Source organism: Zootermopsis nevadensis, unplaced genomic scaffold (genome assembly GCF_977971745.1).
Source record: "Zootermopsis nevadensis isolate Lab colony 2312 unplaced genomic scaffold, Znev_1.0 Znev_ptg000010l, whole genome shotgun sequence".
Classification (NCBI taxonomy): domain Eukaryota; kingdom Metazoa; phylum Arthropoda; class Insecta; order Blattodea; family Termopsidae; genus Zootermopsis; species Zootermopsis nevadensis.
Window position 1 is genome coordinate 10,077,979 of NW_028259142.1, and position 27,662 is coordinate 10,105,640.

General features: G+C 41.0%; 1 protein-coding gene across 12 annotated transcripts in view; it reads left to right on the forward strand.

Moving 5' to 3' along the window:
• Positions 1-27,662, forward strand: part of Dys (Dystrophin) — a 609,234-nt gene that overhangs the window by 137,490 nt on the left and 444,082 nt on the right. The gene's annotated exons all lie outside the window — the stretch shown is intronic.

Here is a 27,662-nt window from a genome sequence, read left to right on the forward strand (position 1 = left end):
TATTCAGTTTGATTTGTAACAGTGTCTTTTCTTATCAAAACATTTTTTTTGTACCATCGGGTCGGAGCCGACCCCTGGTGGCATTATGAACAAGTTCCCTCTGATAGGGACCTGTTCATATGTTTCCTCGGCAAGTGATCCAGAAATGGTTTGCCATTGCCTTCTTCTGTGTGTTTCGTATCTAATGATGATGAAAATGGAGTAGTTGTTGGGATGCCACGGAGAAACTGGGGAAGCCCCGGAGGAAAACTCCGTGATACCTGGACCACGGCCTTGCCAACACGAGTTATAAATCCGCGCACCACTGGGAATCGAACCCGGGACCCCAGGACTACAAGCCCAGCGTAAAACATGGGTAGTCGTTGCTTTATGCCGAGTCTTGCTGGTTCATTCATAAGTTATGTGTGTCGTGGCACAAAGTGCATGAAATTAATGCATATATGGCCGACCAGTTCTGTCTGTATGTCTGTCAGCATGATTAAACTTGAGAATTGCTGGACATATCGGGATGAAATTTTGTATGGATTTTATGCCATGAAATTTTGTATGAAGTTAGATATAAAAGGGGGAACTGTGTAGTTACTGGCCACTTTTGGAAATTTTCATATTCAAGATTTAATAAAATCTGTAGATTTTATTGAAATCCAAATCACCATACATTTTTGGAATCCTCATTTATTTATTTATTCATAAAGAAAATCACAAAATTTCTCTGTATTATGAAATTAAGTCTTCACAAATGTATAGTTACTGGACATGTTTCATACAGTTATTAGATGCTTTTTACACCATCATTAAATAATCTGTTATTTCTATTACTTTACAAGAATATGACTTGATAAGAACTTATGACTGACTAACAATTTGCAAAGTACCAGGACTTGGTCATTTGTGTGGAAGTTTACTTTTGTGTTTCAAACATTTATATAAAAGTAAAGTAAAGCTGTCCCACTATACGCCATGTGGGCACTTGGGTGGGGGAGGTATAGCTCCTCTCTTCCTTGACCTCAGCACTAGATGGGGGTGAGTGGTCAGCATCACGCCCCGGCCGGCTTTACCCCCGGGAAAGGACCTCGGTACCCATTGTAGAGGAGGCTGGGTGGGCCCCAGAGCCGGTCTGGACGCAGAGGCTAGAGGAAAAATCTTCTGCCCCCGTCGGGGATCGAACCCCGGTCGTCCAGCCCGTAGCTAGTCACTATACTGACTGAGCTATCCCGGCTCATCATTGATATTAGTTCCACATAAAAATATATAAGGACCCCCCATCCAGCAATCGCTTCATGACAAGACCGAAAATAGTTCTGTGTACCGCCGGCTTCTCTCCCGTTTACATGTAAACGATGAAAGGCCCATCCTTCGAAACGTTTTGATTTTTTTGGTTTTAAGATTTTTAAAGCTTTTTAAAAACAAACTACCGATAAAGCCCGTAACAAAGAAAGTTATATAAGACCGTTTACAAAGATTTAGAGAAAAACAAACCGACAGCCTGACTCGCCATTAGCCTCGTTTGAATTTCTTGCTACCGAAGTCGCCGCCGGCAGAACTTTTATTTTGACCTTTTCACATGCGTGACAGATATTGGCTGTGTATCGATGACTGAGTTTTGGCACTAGGCTTTTTAAGGCTGAGAAGCATTCCCTGGATGCGATGATTAAATTAAGAAATCAAGGATCTTTGTACGGTCGCATAAGTATAGTTTTATTTAAGCCGACAGAAATAGCAAAAAGAAATCGCAGTTAGGAAGAACGTGTCGAAGAGCTGAAAGGACACTGCGACAAACTGTTCTGGTACGGACTTTATTATTGCACATAAAATTGGCGGGTTGTGCTTCATGCAAATATCGAGAGTCGCTGTTCCAGAGAGTGGTGAAGTAAATCTGTGAAAATTATATCGACAAGATGGGAGGTGCAGTGGTAATTATTGAAAATCGATTCTACTAGAATATGGGGAGGGGGTGGGGGGGTATGAGAATTGGTTCGTGCACATGACTAGAAGGCTGACGTTATGAGAAGAGCATGCTGATGGCACTCTCGTCCTCAAGAAGGAGTCTTCAGGGGAACGGCAAAATGTTCAGCACTCTTCGTCCGTAATCAGAATTACACTACATGTATGGTTCTGTTTCGAGTTGTAATTATCAAAGGCGCGATAGTAGAGAACGTAGAACGTATGCTTTGATAATTAGGATTGGAGGTTTTCACGAAAATGGTTGGTTGTCTTCTGGGTTATAGCGACGTGTAGTCTGGTAGAAGCTTATTGACGTTTTTGAGGTACTTGCTGTCTCTGAAACGTCGGTAAACTTCTACCAGCGTACACGATGCTACAACCTAGAGGACAACCATCTTTTTTGTTTATTTAGTTGAGACTTCTACACAGAAGCTGTGTCCGCTTTACACCTAGTCCATTTTCACATACTTTGATGGTTCGCCATAGTTACCAAGTACTCGCAACGTGTAACAGTCTTACAGCACTGGCGCCAGAATTTGTAATTTGACCTTTGACCATATCTGCAGTGACGTCTGGGGTTAATGATGTTTGATGTACGCCCCTGCCTACAGCTGCCGAAGTCTAATTTTTCCTCCCTTGAAGTAGAGGGTTTTGAGAAATTTCCGTATTTTATAGATTTAATAATATTCCAGGGGGTGTACACCAATGTCAATTAAATCGTTTTATTAGAAAGGAGAGCGTACTTAATCATTTTTATATTCTGCACCAAAATGCGAAAGATTCAGTGTAATACTTGAGGTAAATAAGTAGATTGGAATTATTTAATTATCAATGAATTTTACTTCTTTGGCACTGACGTCCCTACACTAAACCATAAAACCAAAATTACGCATTCTTCTTTTATAGTTAGTGAAATCTGTTTTTCAAATAGGTTATGAACCACAGCAATAGACAGAAAGAAAATGGCAATTAGTCTTTGTTTTGTATTCTGTTTCGTCATTTATTTGTTGAGCAAAACTGTACACTGATCGTATTTCAGTTTTATTGCACATTAGATTTGTTAATCAAACAACGAAAATGCATCATAAATAACATTTCTCCGATGAATTTCTCATTGTTATGGTTGATACCACTCATGTTTGACTAGCTTGCAGGTAAGAGGTGTTGTTACATCCAGTGCACATCTGAAGTCATGAACTTCCATTATGTTGACTTCATTTTCAAGTTGACCATTGCAGAAGAGCGGACCTCTCAGAGCGATACGTAGTGGCAAATGGGATTAGAAGTTAGAAAGATCGTGCTGGATGCATCTCAGTTACCCTGAATCAGATTCTCAGTCCAATCATTTCCGGTATAGGCCGGTGTGGTTTACCGGAACCTTTTTTTATTTTCATATCGGTACTCTATCGAAATTATCATATTGGTTTTCACCTTCTCGGTATTGGATATGACGAGGCTGAATTTAAAAAAGTGAATCAGAATTGCAGTAATAGAAAATTTATTTATCATAATGCGTTCAGGGGTGATATCACGTATCGTCGGATGTAAAAGAACTTGGAGCTTAAACTTCGTTGTTTCTCGACGTGACATAGAATCGCAGAAACAGAATGTTTTTTTATCCTTCATAGACAAGAGTCAATCTGTAAAGAACGGATGCGTGTGGAGATAAATATTTTCACTCGCAGCTGTCGATGTCTTCAACAAGACTGCTTACTTTAAGTGCGTTCCCAGCACACGTCCACCGCTCTGCGCCGTTCTGTACTAAACCGTGCGTGAAGCGAGATGATCCCGATACGCATGAGGAGTTTGTTTGTAACCATGACGAAAATGCACACGTAATAATAATAATGATAGTAATATCAAAAGTAATCCCAATAATTATAGGAGCAACTGGAACTGTCTCCTAGTCACTAAAAAATATTTGGTCAACATCCCGGGTGAACACGACATCAGGGAACTTCAGAAAACTATCATTCTAGGAACATCATACATCATTCGAAACACGCTCATGTAAAATATATAATGTCCCATGCGAAATCTGTTTAATGCATGCAACACGTATTAAAAAAACAAAATGTATTTCAGAATTAGCTGCTGCAATATGTACCTCAGGGGCAAAGTTTGTCTCGGCTACACAGAAGTAAATAACCTGTAAAATGGCGAATAGATGGAATAATAATAATAATAATAATAATAATTGTAATTGGAAGGAGTCTCCACTGAAGCACAGGTCCATTGTTGCATTGTCTGTATTACTCGTAGAAGATGGGCCTTTGTTCGAAACGTTCTACTGTACCTCTGAAGTGAAACTGTCTTAAGTCTTTCAGACCGGTTTTGTATATCGGTCTGATACATTTTCCTAATGAAATTACACTTAGTAGTAGCGTATTTAAAAATATCATTGAACGAATTTAAAACTCGACATTAAATAACGCATCTGTTAAATTCACTTTACATTTACATCATGTTTGTAGTGCTGAGGGTGTTGAAGTATTCCAGGAAGGCGAACTCTTTATTACCAGTGGTTGTCGGGAAAATATTGCCAAATCATGCTCACGTGACTGGGAGTTACTACTCTTTTGTTTTAAACACACAGTGTCTGTAGGCTTACTGCTTCTTTGGATACTCGACGAAACCTTCAGCCGCTTAAAGCTGCATAGCATCAGATAACAGTGGTTGAAAATTATCGTATCTTGTTTAAGGTACTTCGAGGCTCATGCTTGGAATTTTGTATCACCTGAATCCTAACCAGCTGTACTGCGATGTTCGGCAAAGAATAGGAATTGCTGGAGCAATTGTCGTTAAAAAAGCATGCCGTCAGGTCAGATCATTTGTAATTAGTCACCAGTCGTGGTTCGTATAAGATTAGCAGGCACCGTAGCTGTAGATAGGGACTGTAATAAACGAGTGGCATTATGTCACCTCCACAAAATTGATGATCCACCGGCTAATGACAGTCGAGTGCAAGGATCACAAGTATCAAGTCGCGTTTGCTTTCTTTTTACCTGTCACTTGTTAATGCCCCGGGCCTGCAGGTGGTGATGGATGTTGGTTGTCCTTTGTCGAGGAATTGAGTTCTCTTTATATGGTAGCTAGAGCATGAAACTTGTTATAAAAGGAAACATATTTTGCACATCCGTTCTATAAAAAGCGATGAATTAAGTTTTACAGCTCTTCAACATTGTTCACACTTAACGACAAACAATTCTGGAGTTAAAATATTCTATTTTTTATACAATGCTTAAATAAAGTTGTTGTAAGCGCGCAGTCCTGTATTAAAGTCGAAAGTCCAGGTATTGCATTGTTTATGAATAATTTTGGCAACACGTATCATTAGTAAATTTGAAATTTTAGACTGCGTCTTATTACCACAAAGTGAACGCATAATAGGAAGATAATATTTTTATATTACCACGTTTTATCTCCAAAAACATTTAAATAGATTTCGATGGCCTTTGGAAGGCGCCTTAATTTGTTTTGATTGTGGTCTTACCGGTTCTCTATAACCGCTACTTGGCATTTTACATTTAATCATAGATGAAAGTTTATAAAATTTCTCAAACACTGCTTACCATATAATAGATAAGAGTACAAATTGTAGATAACATCATGAATTACCGTATTGCATTTAAGATTTTAAATTCTCACGACACTGAAGACGTCAAGTCGTGGTCTTCTGTGTTGTGACGCCGTGTGGTTTCCTGTGAGGAACGCATCGCTTCCATATTGGGGTTGAATGAAAGACGCAGGCGATACATTCCTCGAAATCGTTTGTCAGCAGCGATAAGACCGCGATCGACGTAATATATATTAACATTAAAAGGAAACATAGTGTATGAAAATGGAATTAACCTATACATTTGTGTACAATAAGTACCAAAACGAATGAAGTCACAAGAACAGAAATAGTGTACGGTTACTGCAGAAAATATTTTTATACTTTTATCACACTTGAGGGTCACTTGGCGGGAAACATGTCTTCTTTCGACTTCTGGTTTAACACTGTGTAGACTTGAAGATGGCTGTATTATGGGTTGTTGCGCCGTGTAGTTTGGTAAAAGTTTACCAACGTTTCAGAGGTACTTATGGCCTCCATCATCAGGGCAGTGATGGAGGCAGCAAGGACCTCTGAAACGTTGGTGAACTTCTACCAGTCTATACACCGCAACAAATACAACCATCTACAGACGAACCGCCATGAAAATTTCAAATCCCACAGTGTAGACTTGTCATTAGACACCAACTTCCTTCCTTCTTTAGGTCTAAAGCGTTGTCAACGTTGATAAAAGCGCATTGCTTGCATATTCACTTCATCCTCAAGGTGGAGGCGATAGTTCCTCCAAAACGTTGGGTCTTCAGCCCTGAAGATAGAGGCAGTATGTTTTCCGAAATAGTAGTATTTACCTACGAGTCCACACGGCATTGCAGACAGGAAGACAGAAACCTACATAATCTCTCTCTTGCAGAAAACCAGCTGGAAGATGTAGGCTAATATCAGCCTGTGATACGCGTATTCTACGAATGAGTTTATTGTGAATTAGTACACCTTATCAGTTTTAATGGACGTTTAATGCAAATATAAATTTGCTGTTGACCTGAGATAATCAGTAGCAGAGGTACTACAGTGCATAAAGCTAATTAACAGTATATATATTACACTTATTATCTTCTTAATGAGATTTATATTTATTAATTACATGAGTCTATTTTACGATGAACAGGGATCAACAAGTGTTTTCTTAGTTCACCAGTGAAACACAAAGTTGTACCAACATTCATTTCCGCTAGAGGAGACATCGTCATGAACAGTAGGTGAGGGTTCAAGTTCTCATGGCGACGAGTATTGTGGGATGTCTTGTAGTCCGGTAGATATTGACTGACGTCTCAGGGGTGCCACAAGACAGCAGTCGCCATGAACAGTTTTAAGCAATCATCTAATCTCAGGACTTTCACAGTTGAATGATGTTCACTACTATTCGTGTATTTTTGCCTTCTTCTTACGGCATAGTAAAACTGCGGCCGCTAACCGGCCCATTGCCCATGCTTTAGGTGAAAACCGAAGAAATTATAGAAAAACTTTTCCTACTGCCGATTTATTGACTACACATCCCACATGAACTGCGTTGGGAGCAGACATTACTGTTGTGTCAATTGCATGAAGAGACGGAAGAAACTCACGAAATAATATGTCAGTACAGCCGATAACCAGGCAGAGGTTAGCGTTGAAAATTAATGTGATTGGTCATTCAGAATGTTTGCCTTGTCTTTATGTTTTCAACAGAAACGCCTGAATTTATTGACGCAAATTATTAAACAATTTGTGAACAGTTACTTACTTGTTCGAGGTACTAAAATTAGGCTGGACGAGCAGAATGCATTGCAAAATGTCGCGAGCGAACCTTGATTTTAGCATAGGGAGGGGCTTACTATACGCTGCTCGTCGGATTGCACATACACACGTACTGATCAATAGGTCACCAGGTTCTTTCACCAGGCACTTGGAGCAACCAACCACATAGCATTATTAATACTGCATGGAGCATAGTTAACATACTGTGTGTCCTCGTCAGTTGATATGGCATTGTACATTAACCGAATAACTAAGCCGCTATCCTTGATTCCTTTTGTGTATTTAGCGACGTTCTTTAATAACGTTGCATGCACACAGTCAAATTGAAGGGCAGTTGTGAATTATGAATAATATGGATTGACGCGGACGTGGCCTGTTTGGAGATGCTATCTTAGTATTCGCTTGGAGGTGTGAGGAAAACCACGAAAACCATCAAGGTGACCGGCTTCCGGGTTAGCTATCGAACCGAGGACCTGCTGAAATATGATTAGGTGTTTTATTATCCTTCAAACCATTTTGTCTTGAAATACACATTATAATATTTTCTTTCTTGGGTTACATGTTTCTGCATATCTCGTGCCATCATCAGATCTTTGGTTTTACATGCCATTTGCTAGGAAATATGCTTTGTGTAACGATTATCCGCATTTCCATGGACCGGCAAATATCACATTTTTGGAAAGTGTGTCCAAGGTTAAAGTTACATGTTAAAATTAACACTATTGTTGTACTGTGTATTGCCGGGTGAGGAGGCTTGCGTGCTCAAATGACCCTTAGGGCTATGCCGGCCTGAGCTTCGGCTCATGGTAGGGTCACCCAAGCCGGACAGGTCTAAGGAGATGCGCTAGACTAAGAGTGATACCCTGGTCCTCCAGGTTGGGGGTTGGGTGTAGGGCTAACAACCTTTCACCTTTAAAAAAAAATATGTGTTACGAAAAAATCAACCAAGCCTCGGATCAGGACGGACTCTTTGGCACGACCACGGCAATTGAAAAAGGACATGAGATTTGGTACCTGGAACATTAGGAGCCTCTATAGGGCTGGGGCACTGAAATCAGTGTGTAGGGAATTAGGGAATTATAAGTTAGACTTAGTGGCAGTGCAGGAAGTGCGATGGGAGGGGGAGGGCACGATCCCAGTGGACAATTTTACATTTTTCTATGGAAAGGGGAATGACAATCATCAGCTAGGGACGGGTTTTTTTGTTCATAGCAGAATTAGGGCAGCAGTTAAGAGAGTAGAATTTGTTAGTGACAGGTTGTCTTACGTAATTTTGGAAGGACGTTGGTGCGACATCATTGTCTTTAATGTTCATGCCCCAACTGAAGACAAAAGCGATGATATCAAGGATAGCTTTTATGAAGAATTGGAATCAGTATTTGATACATTTGGCAAGTATCACATGAAAATTCTGCTAGGAGATTTCAATGCAAAAATTGGGAGGGAGGATGTCTTCAAACCCACAATAGGCAGCGAGAGTCTCCATGCACTTAGTAATGATAATGGCGTCAGAGCAGTGACCTTCGCTACGTCAAAAGATTTAATTGTAAAAAGTACAAAATTTCCACACCGTGATGTTCATAAATACACTTGGACTTCCCCAGATGGCAGAACACACAATCAAATAGATCATGTTTTAGTAGATAAGAGAAGGCAGACAAATGTAATTGATGTGAGATCATTCAGAGGAGCAGATTGCGACACTGATCATTATCTGGTGGTAGCAAAAGTGAGGGAGCGGCTTTCAGTAAGTAGACGAACTAAACAAAATTTTGACACAGAAAGATTTGATTTGAAAAAATTAAGTGAGGGAGAGGCAAAGGAACAATATCAAGTTGAAATTTCGAATAGGTTTCAAATTTTAGAGACAAATGAGGATAATGAAAGTGTGGACATCAACAGGGAGTGGGAAAATGTCAGAAACTGCATCAAAATTTCAGCAAAAGAGAAACTAGGATACTACAGGAGAAAGCAAAATAAACCGTGGTTTGATGAAGAATGTTCAAAATTAATAGATCGAAGGAAGCAAACAAAATTTCAATGGTTGCAGAACCCAAACAAAACAAATGCGGATAATCTATGTAACGTGAGACGTGAGGCTAGTAGAACCTTTAGGACTAAGAAAAGGGAATACCTGAAGGGCAAAATTGCTGAACTTGAGACAAATAATAAGGAAAAAAACATCAGAGACCTGTACAGAGGCATTAATAACTTTAAGAAAGGATATCAACCCCAGACTAATTTGGTAAAGGATGATAGTGGCAATTTGCTTGCAGATCCAATAAAAATTGTGAATAGGTGGAAAAATTTCTTTAGCGAGCTCTTAAATGTTCATAATACTGGTGATATTAGACAGATTAAAATGCATACAGCTGAACTGTTGGTGCCAGAACCTAGCTTAGATGAAGTGGAACTAGCCATTGGGAAGTTGAAAAGTTATAAATCTCCAGGAATTGATCAGATTCCGGCCGAATTAATTAAAGCAGGTGGCAAAGGGTTGCATATGAGGATCCATAAGCTTATTCAGTTAATTTGGGATAAGGAAGAGATGCCACATCAATGGAAGGAATCCATAATTATTCCTATTTATAAGAAGGGGGACAAGACTGAGTGTGGTAATTACCGAGGAATATCGCTGCTATCAACCTCATACAAAATTCTATCCAACATTCTTTTGGCAAGATTAACCCCATATGCGAATGAAACTATTGGGGATCATCAGTGTGGGTTCAGACGAAACAGATCAACGATTGATCAGATCTTTTGCATTCGTCAGATACTAGAGAAAAAATGGGAGTTCGGTGGGACTGTACATCAGTTATTTATAGATTTCAAAAAAGCCTATGACTCTGTGAAGAGAGAAGTGCTATATAATATTCTTATTGAATTTGGTATACCAAAGAAGCTAGTGGGTCTAATAAAAATGTGCTTAAATGAAACCTGCAGCAAAATTCGAGTAGGTAAATATGTATCTGAGACATTCCTCATCAAGAACGGTCTAAAACAAGGAGATGCTTTGTCTCCCTTGCTCTTTAACTTTGCGCTAGAATACGCCATCAGGAAGGTCCAAGGTAGGCAGGAGGGTTTGCAATTGAACGGGACACATCAGCTATTGGCATATGCTGATGATGTTAATTTATTGGGGGACGATATAAATACAATAAAGAGGAACGCAGAAGTTTTACTAGAGGCTGGTAGACAAGTGGGGCTGGAAGTAAATTCAGAAAAAACTAAGTACATGTTAGTATCTCGTCATCAGAAGACAGGCGGGCAAAATTATCTTAGGGTAGCTAATAAATCCTTTGAAAGGGTTACAAAGTTCAAATATTTGGGAACAACAATAACAAATCAAAATGATACTTGTGAGGAAGTTAGGAGGAGACTAAATTCCGGAAATGCTTGCTACTTCTCAGTCCAAAATATTTTGTCTTCCCGTCTGATTTCTAAGAACCTGAAAATTAAAGTATACAAAACAATAATCTTGCCTGTTGTTTTGTATGGGTGCGAAACATGGTCTCTCACTCAGAGGGAGGAACACAGATTGCAGGTGTTTGAGAATCGGGTGTTGAGGAGGATATTTGGGCCTAAGAGGGAAGACGATGGGGCGTGGAGAAAACTGCACAATGACGAGCTTAAAAATCTGTACTGCTCCCCCAGTATTGTGAGGGTGATTAAGTCGAGAAGGGTGAGATGGGCGGGACATGTAGCGCGCATGGATGGGACAAGAGGTGTGCACCGGGTACTGGTTGGGAAACCTGAAGGGAAGAGACCGCTGGGGAGACCTAGACGTAGATGGGAGGATAATCTCAGGCGGGATCTATGGGAGATAGGAGTTGAAGGAAACTGGATTTTGTTGGCCCAGGACAGGGTCCGGTGGAGGGCTTTGGTTAATTCGGTGATGAACCTTCGGGTTCGGTAAGCCATCTAGTTAGTTAGTTAGTTAGTTGTACTGTGTATAAATGGCCGTATTTTTATTTTATTTTTATTGCACATCATAAGTGCCAATATGTTTGTTTTACAGTGTATTTAGCACTACTGTAGCAGTGCTATTTTTTTTATTCTCCGTACTGACATGGTGATGTAGGTGTTTCCTATTCTGAAAAGGCCTGAAATGCATGTGTCGGCCATATTTCGAAATTAAATAAAATAATTTGAAAAATGTAAGTTATAATTTCTGTGAATCGTTCCGGTGTACTGTCAGCTGTGGTGTGTGCCAGAATAACGGCGTATATTGAGTTTTCTCAGTGGCGCGCCGTGCATGGAAGGAACGGAAGCAAACATTGCTTTCGTAGTTTCGTTAATCTTCGTAAGAGTTTGTCCCACCCTAAGTATCAATAGAAAGCAATTCTGACTGTGTTGTCCGTGCTCCTTGGCCTGTAGTGCAGAAGAGAAAGAATGTCTTTCAATGGCGATGTGAAAATTAACTATTTATGTGTGATTTCAGTTCTTGTTGGGTGTTGTAAGTAACATTAAGTTTTATTAAAACATTGTACGTGTATATTTAGGTGGTGCAGGATTGTATTTGTGATCGTATTTTGAAGCAGGTTAAACTCCAGAAAGTAAACGATCCGCGTACAAGGAGTGGCAGAGGAGTGATTAGAGTCTAATCACTTCCTTGCCACATGTACCACGAGATTGAAAATGCTTCAAAATACGACCACAAATACAGTCCTGCACAATTTAAATATGTACGTACAGGCATACCTCGGAGATATTGCGGTCTCGGTTCCAGACCACCGCAATAAAGCAAGTCACGAATTTTTGGGTTTCCCAGTGCATATAAAAGTTATGTTTACGCTAGTCTATTAAGTGTGCAATAGCATTATGTCTAAAAAAACTTTGCGAGAATTACCAAAATGTGACACAGACACGAAGTGAGCACATGCTGTTGGAAAAATGGCGCCGATAGATTTGCTGGACGCAGGGTTGCCACAAACCTTCAATTTGTAAAAAACGCAATATTTGCGAAGAACAATAATACAAGGTATGCTTGTAGAATGTTTTAATAAAACTTAATGTTACTTACAACACCCAACAAGAACTGAAATCACACATAAATAGTTAATTTTCACATGGCCATTGAAAGACATTCTTTCTCTTCTGCACTACAGGCCAAGGAGCACGGACATCACAGTCAGAATTGCTTTCTATTGATACTTAGGGTGGGACAAACTCTTACGAAGATTAACGAAACTGTCTGTATCATTGTATATATCGCTGAGGTGCGTATTATGTTCGATATTTACGTAAATATAGAACTTTTCTAATATGTACAGAAATCAGCCCTTTTTTATTTATCTGGAGCATATCCATGGAATCTTTTATTCTCCCATAGCAGTAACCTGTTTAAAAAGTTTCTACTGCGAGTATCCAGATTTTTTTATTGTTCCAAATGTCATTAATGCGTTCTTCACGTACTTCAATAACCGCATTTACTCGCTTCCGGTTCAAGTTTTTGCTTTTTTAAGCGTCAAAAGCGACATATTGTCGAGACACTCACACGCCATTAAATTTAATACGCAGAAGCAATCAATCAAAGAACGCACATTTTGTGTCAGAGCGGTTGTACTGGTATTTTTTTGTCTGTCACGTGTTACCCACTCGACATGTGCAACTCCCTAACGTCAAACGCAGGGTTGACAACCTACGATTCTGTTATTACTATTCGCACGAGAAAATGCCCTGCCCGCGTGTCATTCAGTGGTCCCTCGCGTGTCATAAATTTTTCATCTCTGTAATGTACAGTGTTATCTCTAATGTTTGTCGAATTCCCTACTGTTTCTACTTTATCCCAACGAAGTTGATAGGCAGTCAAAACAAACTGCCTTCTCCTCCCACTCCTGTTGGTATCTATGTTAATGTTTGTCTTGTAAACATATGCTGCAATCATTCATGCACTTTCTCTGTTAATTGAAATATTCCCTGCCTACCACATTCTATAAATACACATACAACTGTTTTAAACACTCACGAACAAACAAATTATTACTTGATAGGTGTGACTTGACGAAAGTTACTGCTGCAACATACACAACTCACGGAAGAATCTTTTCGCCATGGGTAGTTCGCGAACTTTCTGTTCCTATAATTACGCACCCACCCCAAGTCTTTTGTACGGAAGGAACTTCAGCAGCATTTATAAATGTAACATTTAACACTCTTTATGTGTTAATACTATCGCTTTAAATCGTCGCTGCATAGAGTATATATATATATATATATATATATATATATATATATATATATGGTATTCCATTATTAAAAAAAGCAAACAAAAACTGACAATAAATGACACCGGATGAGGTAGGAAGCCGGAACAGCACTCTCCCTTACACGACTTGTTTACATCGCATCTCAACTTACCTGGAATGCCGCATACATAAAGTATACCTGTGTCATCACTTAAGGTTGAAAACCTTCAAATGTCAGGTTGACCTCGTGAATTTGACCTTTGTTGTTAAAAGGTTAAATTCAGGACCCACGGTGTTGATACGCAGAGCAGCTAGCGGGTTCCTGTGACGTCAGACAGTGTGACAGTCTACTTGGGGATGTGTTGTGAAGTACCGGACCATTAGTTTACAATTTCAAGCGATACATAAGAACGTATGTGGTAGGAGGCGTATGCAGAAATATTAGGTTTCTTTTTCCACTTTTCCGCATACAATGCTTATAGACAGGATAGTTCGCGCGGGATTAAGATATGATCTGTTCCTTGTGGCCGTCACAGTGGCCGAGTGGTCTGAGGCGTGGGTCTTATGCCGCTTGGTCACTGGGACCGTGGGTTCGAATCTCACTCAAGGCATGGATGTTTGTCCGCGTCTTTCTGCGTTGTGCTGTCCTGTGTACAGGTAGAGGCCTTGCGACTTGCTGATCACTCGTCCAAGGAGTCCTACCAACTGTCTAATAGATCAAAGCCAACGAAATTTGGGACCCGGAGTTACTCAAGGCACTGAAGAACGGGTCGCCTAAGTATCCTATTCCTTGTGTTCGAAATAAATTAATTTATTATCAGTCCTCCTCCAAAATTCGTCAGTAGTTGTATAGGTATCTTCTAAGCTTATTTGAAGGTATATTAATTGCAGATGCTAACATCGACTGTTTATTTCCTTAATACTTAATTGATTTAACATTTATTTTTTTAATTTTGCCTATTAGAGTAAGTAAAAAATAAATAGCTGAACCACGGCCGGTTGCATCCCGAACACAAATCACACACTGGAGTAGGTTAGAGATTTGATTGTAAGATGCTACTAACCCAATTAAGACAGCAATAGTACATCGGTCGGTAAACTGCCTGCTTGCGGGAAGACTTGTTCTTATGTGATTCGTTAGGGGAGCGTTGGGATCTTTCTCTTCTGTACTACGTTTAGAAAGGTTTATGGGATTGCCCTGGCTAATTTGCAGGCGGCCGTGTTTTATCCCCCGCTTGGTCTGTCTGTTACGTAAATCAAGAGTGCGTGGACTTTTAATTGCACAGTATCCCCCCTTCCCCTTCACATCTGTATTCTCGATACGGTGTTTAGGCATAGAAACGTGTTTTTTGTTTGGGGGGGGGGAGACAAATCTTCAGTGTCTGTTCTAAAGGGCTCTGACGATGGTATAATAAGATCTGGATTGTTAGGTTTTTCGACTTTGTCCCATCTTGTGGTGTTATAAAATTACACAGCGTTTCAAGGACTGGTCTGTCTTCATCTTCAGGCTGGTGAAAGGGAAGAGCGCATTCCGCTAGAATGAGCTGTTTTCAGTCACTAGACAACCTCGGTCCAACCAACCAAAAAAGGCTAAGGGCGGAGTCCTGCGCAAGCGCTATACATCTTCCCTTCTGCGTACGAAACGCATTTCTGGAAATGGTAAAGTGTCTTACCACTAAAACGGGGGTGTGCTTACCCAAATGGGGGTTTTGTCAAAGTAGGGTCTGTTGCTGCTGATGAGAGGTTATCTCGACAGTCTAGGTGAAAACTACTGCATGTGTACATATATATAAACACCTGAGGTCAGATTATGTTATGTTATATTAAAACGCAACAAAACCAAAACCACACAATCCAGGAAACTAGTGCAGGGATATACGAAATATTACCTCCTCTATCATGTCCGTCTACTGCTAGCGCCATCATTGGCCCTTCACCTTCACCACACCAGAGGACGAAGACAGACGGATCCAATACTCGAAATGTTGTGTAATTTTATATCAGGCGTAGGACAGAGTCCAGAAAACTAGCAATTCAAAACCTCCACGTTTTTATTCAGGCTGTGGGCGCATTTCATTGTTAGTAAGTAAAGTAAAGTTTGTCCCACTATACGCCATGTAGGCGTTTGGGGTGAGAGGAGGTATAGCTCCTCTCTTCCTTGACCTCGGCACTAGATGGGGGTGAGTGGTCAGCATCACGCCCCGGCCGGCTTTACCCCCGGGAAAGGACCCCCGGTACCCATTGTAGAGGAGGCTGGGTGGGCCCCAGAGCCGGTCTGGACGCAGAGGCTAGAGGAAAAATCCTGCCCCCATCGGGGATCGAACCCCGGTCGTCCAGCCCGTAGCTAGTCACTATACTGACTGAGCTATCCCGGCTCTATTTCATTGTTAGTGCTCATTTGTTTTATTTCTATTTGTCTATATCGTCTCTTTGCCCTAAACCATATTTTTATGTTGATGATTCCCATTGTCACATGAAAGTCACACGCAAAAAGGTTAGACTTGTTTATGAGAATACTTTGGGATTACAGCATTAAAATGTTCAATTTGGGCTGGAGATTGCAATCATGATACACGCTTAATGAATAGTCTGTGTTCACTGCTGTCCTTACTGCAAAGCATATACCCAGTAATGTCAGATCACAGGTGTGGATTACTCATGGAACCGAGTGTATTTGTCATTGCTGTTAATTCTTTAACCAGTTCTGTTAAGGACATCATGTTTACCCTGTTTTCGCGCATGGTCTTTAGTAAATAGTACAGTGATTGCTGATAAGAAAAGACAGACTGCCTCTTTATGCGCTCGGCCTTAGACCTTGTGAGCCATAATATCGTGTGGACTCTGGGATGGGTTACCATCCGTACAGCGGCAAATACGGCATGGTGCAGCGAGGTAGCTCAGTCAGTAAAATGAATTTCTGCCTGGGCAATCATACTCCACTTCTGACAAGAACAGAGTTTTCTGTTGGCCACCACTGAGGCCTTTCTTTGAGATCCACAGAATCTGCTATCAGAAGATCACTTAGAATTCTTTCTTTGTAGGGAAAGGGACTCTGGTGTGATGCTGACAACCGACCTTCGTGTAATTCCGCGGTTAAAAATACTTGGATATTTACTGCGTACCCTCATGCCATGTTCGTTGTTCGTGATCGACTGAGTCACGTTGTCATGCTCTCTACTCCTTGGCTCTATGCCCCTATAAATATCCATTTCGTGGCCCCCAGGCTCACGAGATACATAATATCTGCTCTCTTTTAACAAGTTTCTTTGGTTTACTCTTGGATTGAACGCCGAATTATTAGTGCAGATTTCGATGTACGTGTAATGTATTTTTGTATTGCCTTCGTCCTTTCACTTCCTCCTGGTGACCGCTGTTGACATGCTCATCTGCCCAGGGTTTTGTATCACTGCAAGATACGCGACGAAGAAAGACCATGCTGTGTTGCTTTGCCCTTTAGTTTCTTGTATCCTGATTTCAGTATTGCCTCAGTTGCAAACGAAGTACCTATACCCTGTACGCTATGCAACCCAACGTGCTACTCATACCGTTTGGTAGCATGCCCACGCAGAAGACATGAGATCACGTGCGCTGAGTTAAGTCAGCTGATTTGTTTGAAAGCCAAGAGTAAAATGTGCTTTTCCTCGCCCTTTGTTTCGCGAGTTTGTTTATCATAAAGAACGAAGATGTGGATATATGACCAACTTCTTATGTTTGCATGATTTATATAACTGCGCTTTTAATTTCTCCGAGTTTGTAGTTTCGAATGGTGGGTTTTACTAGCAGTGAACAAGAAACGATGTTGGAAGAAGCGGTTATGTCCAAATTGTACTGTACCCATATTTCAGTGGGACTGAGGAATACCACGTGAAACCTGTCAGTAAAACCTGTCTGCGGGATAGATTTGAAACTGGGGTCTGCCTTATAAGAAGCAGCAGTGCTAACCACTCTGTATAAATCTTGTGCAAGAAGGGAACAAATCCTGCATTTCTTTCAGATTCACCTCGAACTAGTTTGTGTTAACACGTGACTGGAAAATTCGGCATAAAATTGCTGTCTGGTTGTAAAGCGCCAAGATCCACCGGGTTTTATACCGAGTCTCTTCACTGCAACATGACCGCGAGCCATTTCCATCCATCTTCCATTCTTGTAATTTTTCGGTGTTCAAAGCGACAGCTTTCCAGGAGGCATTCGCACAAAATTTTTCTTGTCTCTTCAATCCGAACTACATGTCTGGCCCATCGTAATTTTGTTCCAAGAATCTAGTGAACCCGCTTTCTCTTAAGGCCTGTACGCACTAGGGCACAAATGTCGCGGCACATTGTATCGGCACAGAGTCGCTTGATGTGCCGCGACAAGTCGCAGTGTGTTCCGCAACAAAAATCATGTGCCGATACATGTGCCCGGTTATCGGTCGAGAGGCGGGAACACGAAGGAACATCAAAGGACGAGTCGAGTGTTGCAACAGTTTGCGTGCAGTGTGGACGTGTCGCGGGACCAACAACGAATGTACAATGGTCAAACGATCGTGTTTTAAAATTGATAGACCTTTGGTTCCCGGAAGTCTTGGTTTTGTCGCGAATTGATTGTAGTCCCAAGTGTCACACTTTGACATTTATGGCTTCAATATGTCGAAAGTCAGTTTGGACTTTATGGTTCATTGTCACTCGGGAGACAATGTTACTGGACCATACACATTAAATAGCGTGAGGGAGACTTTGAAAGAGCTGTATGCAAGTAAATATGTCGCATCTGCACACTTCTGGCACTATTTCACTGAGACTTTAAATGTATACATCAGAGATGTATAGGAATCCCCAGAAGCCAAAAATCTAAAGATTATGGCTAATCTTGTCTCTGGTTTCACTGAATCTCGAAATGTTGTGTTAGTCTTCGCAATCGATCTCCCAACCATTTGCAACAGTACCTCGAAATCAGTCGTCATTCTGGTGAAGTTGCAAAATGATTCGTCTGACATCTGTAGGTTTGAGAGTACACAACGTGTATCCCTTTCTTCTAAAAAGTTTCTTACCCACACTCTTTTTTGTGCTTCGATTTCTTTTCAGCTAAATGCACAGGTCAACAGCACCTCCTCTTCCGACATCTTAACATACAATGTGGACGGATGTATCGGTGTTTCATGTCGCTGCGACATGTCCCCTGATACAAGTCGCTCAACTTGTATCGCGACATGTGCCCTAGTGCGTACAGGCCTTTACATGTTTCACAATATTTTTACGCTCTAAATATTATACTTCTTTCCGTCACTAATTATCCGCTAAATGTCATTAATCGTGATAATAGTGACTTCATTAAATGTTTTATTACAGTCGTCAGAGATAATTCCCTATGTTAAACTGTTCTCGTAGGCCTGTTACCTTCACGTGGAGTGATCATGTTAACCTGGAACGGTGATATTGATTTCAAAATTTGGTGACACTGTCAGCTGTAGGGACTTCACTCGAACCAACCACGCATTTGTAGCCAAAGACATCGGGTTTGGCGTCCAGTATTAATCTTGCATTACTAACAGCACGAGTTCTTTGTTCTAAATTAAAATATTCTAGCTAAGCAAAACTAATTCTCTGATGTAATAAACACATTTCAATCCAGATTTATAAGAAAATAAAGCAGCCGTAACACTTCATCGGAGCTGCCAACAGCATGAACGATATTCCATAAAATTCCACTACCTCATAGATACGCAGATACAAGAGCTAAAAGCATTCTATTATCTACAGTGCTCATATTTTGCTAATATCCCCTAGTTAGTGGTGACAATCACAGAGTAATTATATCCTCAGTTGTCAACTTTATTCCTCGTACCTCATATTTTGATTCTGCAATACACTCTGGGCCAACAGGGTGTCCCAAAGAGGTGTGTACACGCATTCAATGAATGGAATAATTACATTTTAATAAACTAAACCATTACAGACGTCAGCATTGGCACTTGGTGAATTAGCGAATGTAGTGTAAGTCTCAGAATCACCATTAGCTTCGTGGTACAGTTGACAGCGGTGAGCAACTGGCTGACAAGCGACCAACAAAGTTTTTGCGGTGTATACGTATCTTTGGGACACTCTGTATGTTAAAAGCATGTTGCTTAATAGTGTTTTTGGCAGAAATGTGTGAACTCAGTGATAAAATATTAGTCCTAGTAGAATGTGATGAACCGTTAATTATTACTTAAACATCAATTTTATAATTATAAGTAAAGGCCTCGTAAATATGGTACCAACTTAATTTTATCATAAATCATGTATGGAAGTTCTCGATTTGGAATACTGGTCTGCTGTAACCGTCATTTGTGGTTAGAGCGCATGAGCATGAAATGTAAGTCTACATTCTTCCCGTGCTTAGGGGTTTGTATCCTTAGTGTTTGCGTGTGCATGCGTGTATGTTCACGTATTGCGGTGAGGCAGATACGTACAAATATCAGGAGTTCTGTCTTAAAATACAGTAGGCGCAAACGCATTCACCATTTGCCATTAAGTTCTGATTTTCTCTGCCTAGAAACAAGTCCGACTGTAACAGTTAGTTGCAGTATCTTAGAAGGGTGTCAAGGGAAATAGTTGTGCGTCTGATTTCTGATGGCGCTGCAGGCTTCTCGCTTAGGGACAGTCTGGAATTTCTGTGTGACATTCCTAAAGAGTTCCATGTCTGTGGTCGTTCCTTTGATGTTGGTTGTTGTGGTTTTCTTTGCAAGTCAGTTTCTGTGATGTAGCAAATTGTGTGAGTATCTTGCATTTTCTCCCGGGTATATACCGCCCCCATGCATTATTCTGTTGAAAGGAAAATTTTCCTTCTCCATTGTTTTTACCACAACTGCTATATGGACAACATTATGATTATTTTGTCAGAAATCCCGCTGGATTAAAGGATATCAGCCTTTGCAATGTGCAGTTACCAAATGATTTACTTTCTTTACGACTCAGGTTTATCGCAAATGCTACATTCACCGGTTCTGTTTTTATTACGTGCTATTTAGAGGTTGCGCGAGGAGAAAGAAAAGAGAAATTACTTTCATCTTCTATTAGGTAACTGATTCAGTTGATATCACTGCTAATATCAAAAGCCCGACGTTGAAAGTAACCATTTGGAACTTCAAGCCCTTACTTCTGAAGATCGGTCTTCCATACAGTTGCCTTCAGAGATTCTAAATTGTGTATTTATGTCACGCATCCTTAATTCCAGTTACATGTTATGCTCTTTTAGGTATTGTTTTGCTTCCCTTACAACCAGTAGCATATTAAAGTTCAACATTATGGAAGATGATTAATTGCTCTTTATTTAATTTTTTGTTCTTCCAAGGCTTTTGTGGGTTAAGCCCCTTGGTCCATTTTAGTTCGGTACTAACTTTATTTCCTCTGACTTTTAATATATTTCTGACATGAAGATTTCTGTCTTCTGGGTTGTTGCGCCGTGTAGTCTGGTCGATGTTAACCAACGTTTCAGAGGTTATACTGCCTCCGTCATCAGGGCGATGAAGATTTCTGTCTTCTGGGTTGTTGCGCTGTGTAGTCTGGTTGATGTTAACCAACGTTTCGGAGGTCATACTGCCTGCGTCATCAGGACGATGAATCGCCCTGATGTCGTTTGTCTTTTATTTATAACGGATCTCGAGCGCACAGGTTCGCCCCGATTACAGTACAAACCGTCTCAGCTTGCAGGGGTTCAGGGTGTTTCGTTGTAAGTTACGAAAGAGCGAGTTACTTTGCTTTTAAAATGGGTTGGACGCAGGAAAGATCTCGCGCAAAGCAGGAAGACGCTTCCCCGAGCGTCTACGAATTTAGCATCTGTTGCTCGCGGGAGAGTGAGGGGAACATCGAGAAACAAAGGCGAGGGGGAGGTCGGTATGCCTACACGAGTTCAGGGAAGAAGGGACACCCCGTTTCCTCCTCTGTCTCTCTCTACTCCATTGTTTGACTACTCGGGTATGAAAGATTTAACGATTTGGCATCTAAAACTTTTTTTAATATCAGAAATGAATAGGCATCTGCTTCCATGAATGAATGTACACATAGAACGAGTTTATGGGTTCGAATCCATCTCAGGGCACAGGCATATAGACCTTGTACAATGGACGAACGTCTGATAAGGTGAAGACTCTTGGTCTGTAACAGTGCCGAAGGCATGGGTTGCATATGGGCGGTAATCGACAGCAATAATAACAAATACATTGTGGATAAGTATGACGTATTATGAGATGGCAAAATGTAACGTATATCATGCCAAATTAAAAACCTATCTACTATGTAAAACAGTTTTGTCAGTAATCGGAGTGTTACCATCTTCGTTGTGTTAAAATTTGATCGTGTTAGGTATACTTAATAGAATTAATTGAGCTATTGATTTGTGGTGTTAACATCATCATTACGGCATTGTTGTGTATTATTACTGCCGTCAACAATCCGCTTTCGTTATTGCGGAAAGAGCTGAGCTGTGAATCGCTTGTAGAAGAAGTGCGTCGTAGGGTAGATAATATTGTGCTGTTAGAAACGTTTTAGAATATCACAAGTACTTATCTTATACAGGCTGATTCTAAAAGGACTTTACAACTTAGAAAGTGTATAGGAATTTATTCAGAAGGCCTGCAGAATCGCTTGAGGTGTCATTTTGTAGCAAAACAAATCAAATTTTACTTCAAACAGTCATTTTGGTTCGATGTGATGTCATTGGTGATACGGCAGACATCCCACCTGAAACCTAATTTCTTGCCAAACACGATCCAGCATATCCGGTGTCACTTCTGCAATTGCGGTGATGATTCGAGCTTTGAGCTCAGTGAGATTGGCAGACAACGATTGCATAAACACACGATCTTTAATGAAACCCCATAGGAAAAAATCGAGAGGTGTCAATTCTGGAGAACGAGGTGGCCATGCTATCGGCCCTGTTCGACCAATCCACCGACCTGGGAAACGGTTATTGAGGAAATCCCGGACTTCTGTGAGGTTGTGAGGTGGTGCGCCGTCTTGCTGGAAGTGAATGCGTCCTTCTTGGTCATCTTCGTCTAACTGCGGTATGAGAAAATTTTCGAGCATATCCAGATACACGATACCGTTGATGGTTCTCTCGTGGAAAAAGAACGGGCCGTACACTTTAACTTTGCTAAGGGCACGAAACACATTCACCTTTGGGCTGTCACGAACATGTTCCAGAGATGCACGTGGATTTTCGCTGCCCCAAAACCTGCAGTTGCAGGTGTTCACCTTACCACTGACATGAAATGTCGATTCATCACTAAAGATTATGTAGTCCAGAAATGTTTCGTCTTCCCCTATCCGATGCAACATTTCTACACAGAATTCCTGACGAGCCACTTTATCTTCGTCAGTAATTTCTTGCACAATGGTAAATTTGTATGGTTTTAAGTGCAAACGTTTTCGTAACGCGCCAAACGGTCGGTTGTGGAATGCCAGTCTCACGAGACGCTCGTCGCGTTGATTTCACAGGACTACGGACAAAGCTCTCCCTCACTCGTTCTACGACAGCATCAGAAAGCCGCGGGCGACCTGGAGATTTGTCATGGCGAACAGAACAACCAGTCTCTACAAAATTCTTGTGCTAAGAGTAAATTGTAGGTCTACTGGGAGGATCCTTGCCGTACTGGGTGCGAAAATTCCGTTGAACCATTGTCGCAGATTTCGTTTCTTCAAACCACAGCACACAGCGAGCGCGCTCCGCACCTGTGAAAGTAGCCATTTTGAAATGCACTGCCACTTGCGCTCGCGGTAACGGAATTCGGTACTACAGCAGAACGTGAGTCACACTTGATTTGTTTTGCTACAAAATGACACCTCAACTGATTCTGTAAGCTTTCTGATTAAATTTCTATACACTTTCAAAGTTGTAAAGTCCTTTTAGAATCATTCTGTATAAGAATTATTAAGAAATCTGTGATACCTCCCTCCACTCTCTCCATTTTAATTTTGATTAAATTGATAATTGCCGGTGGACATCGTGGTCTCTAACAATCGAACAAAGTTTGAGGTAAGGGATTCCTATTTATTATTATTGTTCATCACATTTAATGTTTTCATCTGCATTTGTGAACTCTTGTAAGAGAATTAGGCTTGTCTTCTTTTGACGTAAATACGTCTATACGGAAGGGTCATTCGGCAAAAACAGCCTTAGTTACGAAGATGTGTAAGATCCAGCGCCGAGTCACCTTTAAACGTTCATTCCTCAGGAATGGTATGAGTAACGGTAATGTAACATATATGTAAAATGATCAGTAAATTGCCTAAATATAATTTAAATATAAAGACGTATTTACGTCAGATTATCCGGAACCGTGGTTCCACTGTCAATTTTTAATTGTGTTGTGATGATATTTCTGTTCTACATATCAGTCGAGCGTCGTCCGTACATAAACATTATGAATGCTGTCTTCTGGGTTGTAGAGCCGTGTAGTGTGGTAGAAATTTGCCAACGTTTCAGAGCTCCGTGCTGCCTCCATCTTCGAATTAACCCCTTGACAACCCGAAATCCTATTTATAAATGTTTATTGTAACACGTGGTACAAGACATGCTCATCAGTCGAATCAATCTATATTGGATATGATAATAATTACATTAAATGTAATAATAATAATATACTACATGATACATGATAAAGTCTGCACTCATCTACATAACTCTATATGGAAAACTTTAGGCGTTGGGGCAAGAAGAAGAAGAAGAAGAAGGTACTAGCACATACCTAAGTCGGTATGTGAAGACGAAGGTATAACAGTGCTGTAGGATCAAGGGCTATAAACAGACAGGAGGTTCTGACAAATAGGCCAGACACGATAATTAAAAACAAGAAAGATGAAATATGCTTGCTGATAGAGATAGCAATACCATTGGATAAGAATGCAATGCAGAAGGAGTCTGAAAAGAAAATACAAAAATTTAAATCCAGAAATTCAGCGAACGTGTAACATGAAATGTTTTGTCATACCGGTAATCATTGGAGCCACCTACATGGAGCCCTGAGAAGCCAATAGTCGTTCAGCCACTCAAGAAATTCCCGACTTTTTATGGATCACGAAAGTTCATTACCGTGTTCACAAGACCAGCCACTGGCCCCTATCTTGAGCCAGATGAATCCAATCTATACCACCCCATCCTGTTTCTCTAAGATCCATTTTAATATTATCCTCCACCTACGTCTCGGACTTCCTAGTGACCTTTTTCATTCTGGTTTGCCCACCAAAACCCTGTTTGCATTTCACTTCTCTCCCATGCGAGCTACATGCTCTGCCCATCTCATCCTCCTTGACTTGATCTATGTAATTATATTTGGCGAGGAGTGCAACATATGAAGCTCCTAATTCTGCCACTTTCTCCAGCCTCCTGGTATTTCGTCGCTCTTAGATGCCCGTGTTCTCCTCACCACCCTGTTCTCAAACACTCTCAGTCTACGTTCCTCCCTTAGTGTCAGAGACCAAGTTTCACACCCATAAAAAACTATAGGCACAATTGTAGGTTTGTATATTTTATTTTTTACGTTTTTAGACAGCAGACAGAAAGACAAAAGGCACTGATCTCAGTGGTAGCAAGCATTACCAGAATTTAATCTCCTCTTAATTTCCTCATGAATCAAATTTTGATTCTGTATTGATACTCCCAGTTACCTGAACTTTGCCACATTTTCAAAGGATAGTCATTGGAGGCCCTCTCAGGGACCCACATCAGTGGGTATGGGGACTGCCACCACCCGAGGTACCCGAGCTACCCAGTGCCTGGGGGCATAGCTGGGCCACCCAACCTCCCGGGGCTGTAAATACGGAGGTCTGGTCCTCCAGGTTGGGGCGCCGACAACCCTACCCTGTAAAAAGCAACTTGCTACGAAATCAGATGAAGCAACTGCCAGATGGACTCATTCGCGGCGGACTGGCAAACAGATTGTCCGTGAATGAGGAGGAATTGAAGAAGGCCCACACACGGCTGTAGAGCCAATGACGATGATGAATCATTGGAGGCACAGAAATTGGAACTGAAAGACCAAAATATTTTGGGAACAATATCAGGAAAGTGTTCAACAGATTATATACTAAAACAGCTCTGATGTTAACATCACACATTGAAAGAAATTGTTGCAGTCAGCAATTTGAAGCTTGAAGGCGGGGCTCAGCTTTGGTTATAGAGGTAAAGCACCAGGAGAAATATGTGAAAAAAGGAATAATAATAAGGACAACAGTTGGCAGACTGCATTTGAATGGACAAGCCCAAACATGTCATCTAGAATTCTTCTTTCCTTGAGGCTGCCCTGCTTGTTTCAGTAAACATTTGCTTAAGGCAGATCAGTGAACATGTAAATATTTTTGGGATATGAAAATGACACATGGATGACGGAGATGCGGTGATGTGAGGGAAATAATAAAAAAAATAGTAGTGTGTAAACAGGGAGGGGGTAGTGAGAGAAATTAATCCGAAATCAGCCGAGTTGGGCCGAGTAGTGGGATGGATCCAGCAGCAAGCCGATCGATGGATGCGTGTAACCGGGGCGCGCTCTGGCCCACCAGACGACGTGTCTCTCTCGCTCCCTCTCTCTCTCTCGCACTGGGTCGACGCTCCGAACTCAGGTCCTGCCGGGGGTGGGTTGTGTAACGCTGTGTGTTTGTCACTGCAGTAGTTGCCGGTAGTTTCTCAGTAGCGGACTGCGTGCGTGCGTGCGGTGTGTCAATTGATACTTTCATTTTAGGGTGTGAGTTGTTTACAATGTTTCATTGCCGGATAGACACGTGTTCATGTCCGTGAGTACAGCATTCATATTACAGTAATGTTCTTGTAGATTATTGGTTCTCTGTTTTGCTGACAGTATTGAATAACAGGGAAAAGACGAGTATGCCAAGACTGAGAAGGTTGTGGGTGCAGTGGGACTACAAAGCGTGTTGTAGCCTGCGTTGATATTTGGTCTGTAGCACTGTGAGTGATAAACAAACGCTTCTTTGCTAGGCAGTTTCGTAACTTACCAGTGGCTTCTCTTTCATAGGGTTCAATAGAAAGCTGTCAGCAGCCTTATAATTCTGCACTCTTTGTATCCTTCTCCGTGGTTCTTAGAGAACCACGTGATCTAAAATTTTCATGCTGACTCGAAGTTTTGTTCTGTCATATTTAGAACATTGTTGAGTCTCTAAGTGTTCTGCCACGTGCTAATCTGTGGCAAGTTTTTAAACTACAGACTGTTTTTTGTTGCGTTGAATGTGGGTTCAATTATACGAATCGGACACTGGCATGTTCCATACTTTCCATTATTAGCAGATTGTCGGAACAAGAAATTTCAGTATTGGCGCACAATTCAGTTGGCTTAATCGCTTTTTGCAATTATCTGCCTATCATGCGGGTGACATATTACGTTCCGCGTGGCAAGGATGCCCGTTGAAATTACATAATGAAATGCCATATCTTTGAAGCTTTGTAGGCAATTCACAAAATCTGTCTGTTAGGAACATATGATTTCTGTTACAGGCAATTTCGAGACCTGGTCGATTTTTGTAGCTTCTGACAGTGTTGATGAAAGTCGCTGGCGTTTTGGTGAGACGCAGTTCAATTTCTGTCTCGAAACCAGATTTCCTGTTAAACGGTGTTCTGAATAACAAAATTGTAGGCCGGCCTACTCAGATTCCTTACATACACTTCATGAGTCACCATTCATACTCAAGTACTATAATTTAAGTATTTGTACAGACCGCCGGCAACTTACTACATATGGTAATAAATTACCGCTCCGTGTTAAGCATGGCTTTGTTTATCTGAGGAACCTTACCACTGCCATGCCTGATAGTTTGCTTGTTAATTTTCGGTGTTCCTATTATAATGTGCAGGTTTTAAGGGTTTTATAGGACGCTGGAACAGTCAGACTGAACTGTTTGAAGTTGCTAGATTAAGAACGATGTTGTTATTTCCAGAGGTATGATCAATGAGCGGGTAGCATCCACGAAATGTTCGAAGTTTTGCCTTCCTACTTACCTGATAGCCATTGAGATAAGGATAATTGAATTGGTGCGTCACCCGTATGTTTGCTACAGATTCTAAGCACATTATACAAGTATTCTAAAGAATTACATTGTGCGTCTTTATCAAAATATGCACGCTTCAGTAATGAATATTTCTCACACTCCTCTGTGACTGTTCATGCTAATTCGGTTAAGTTACACCTTCTTTGAACGATGTGCTCGAAATGA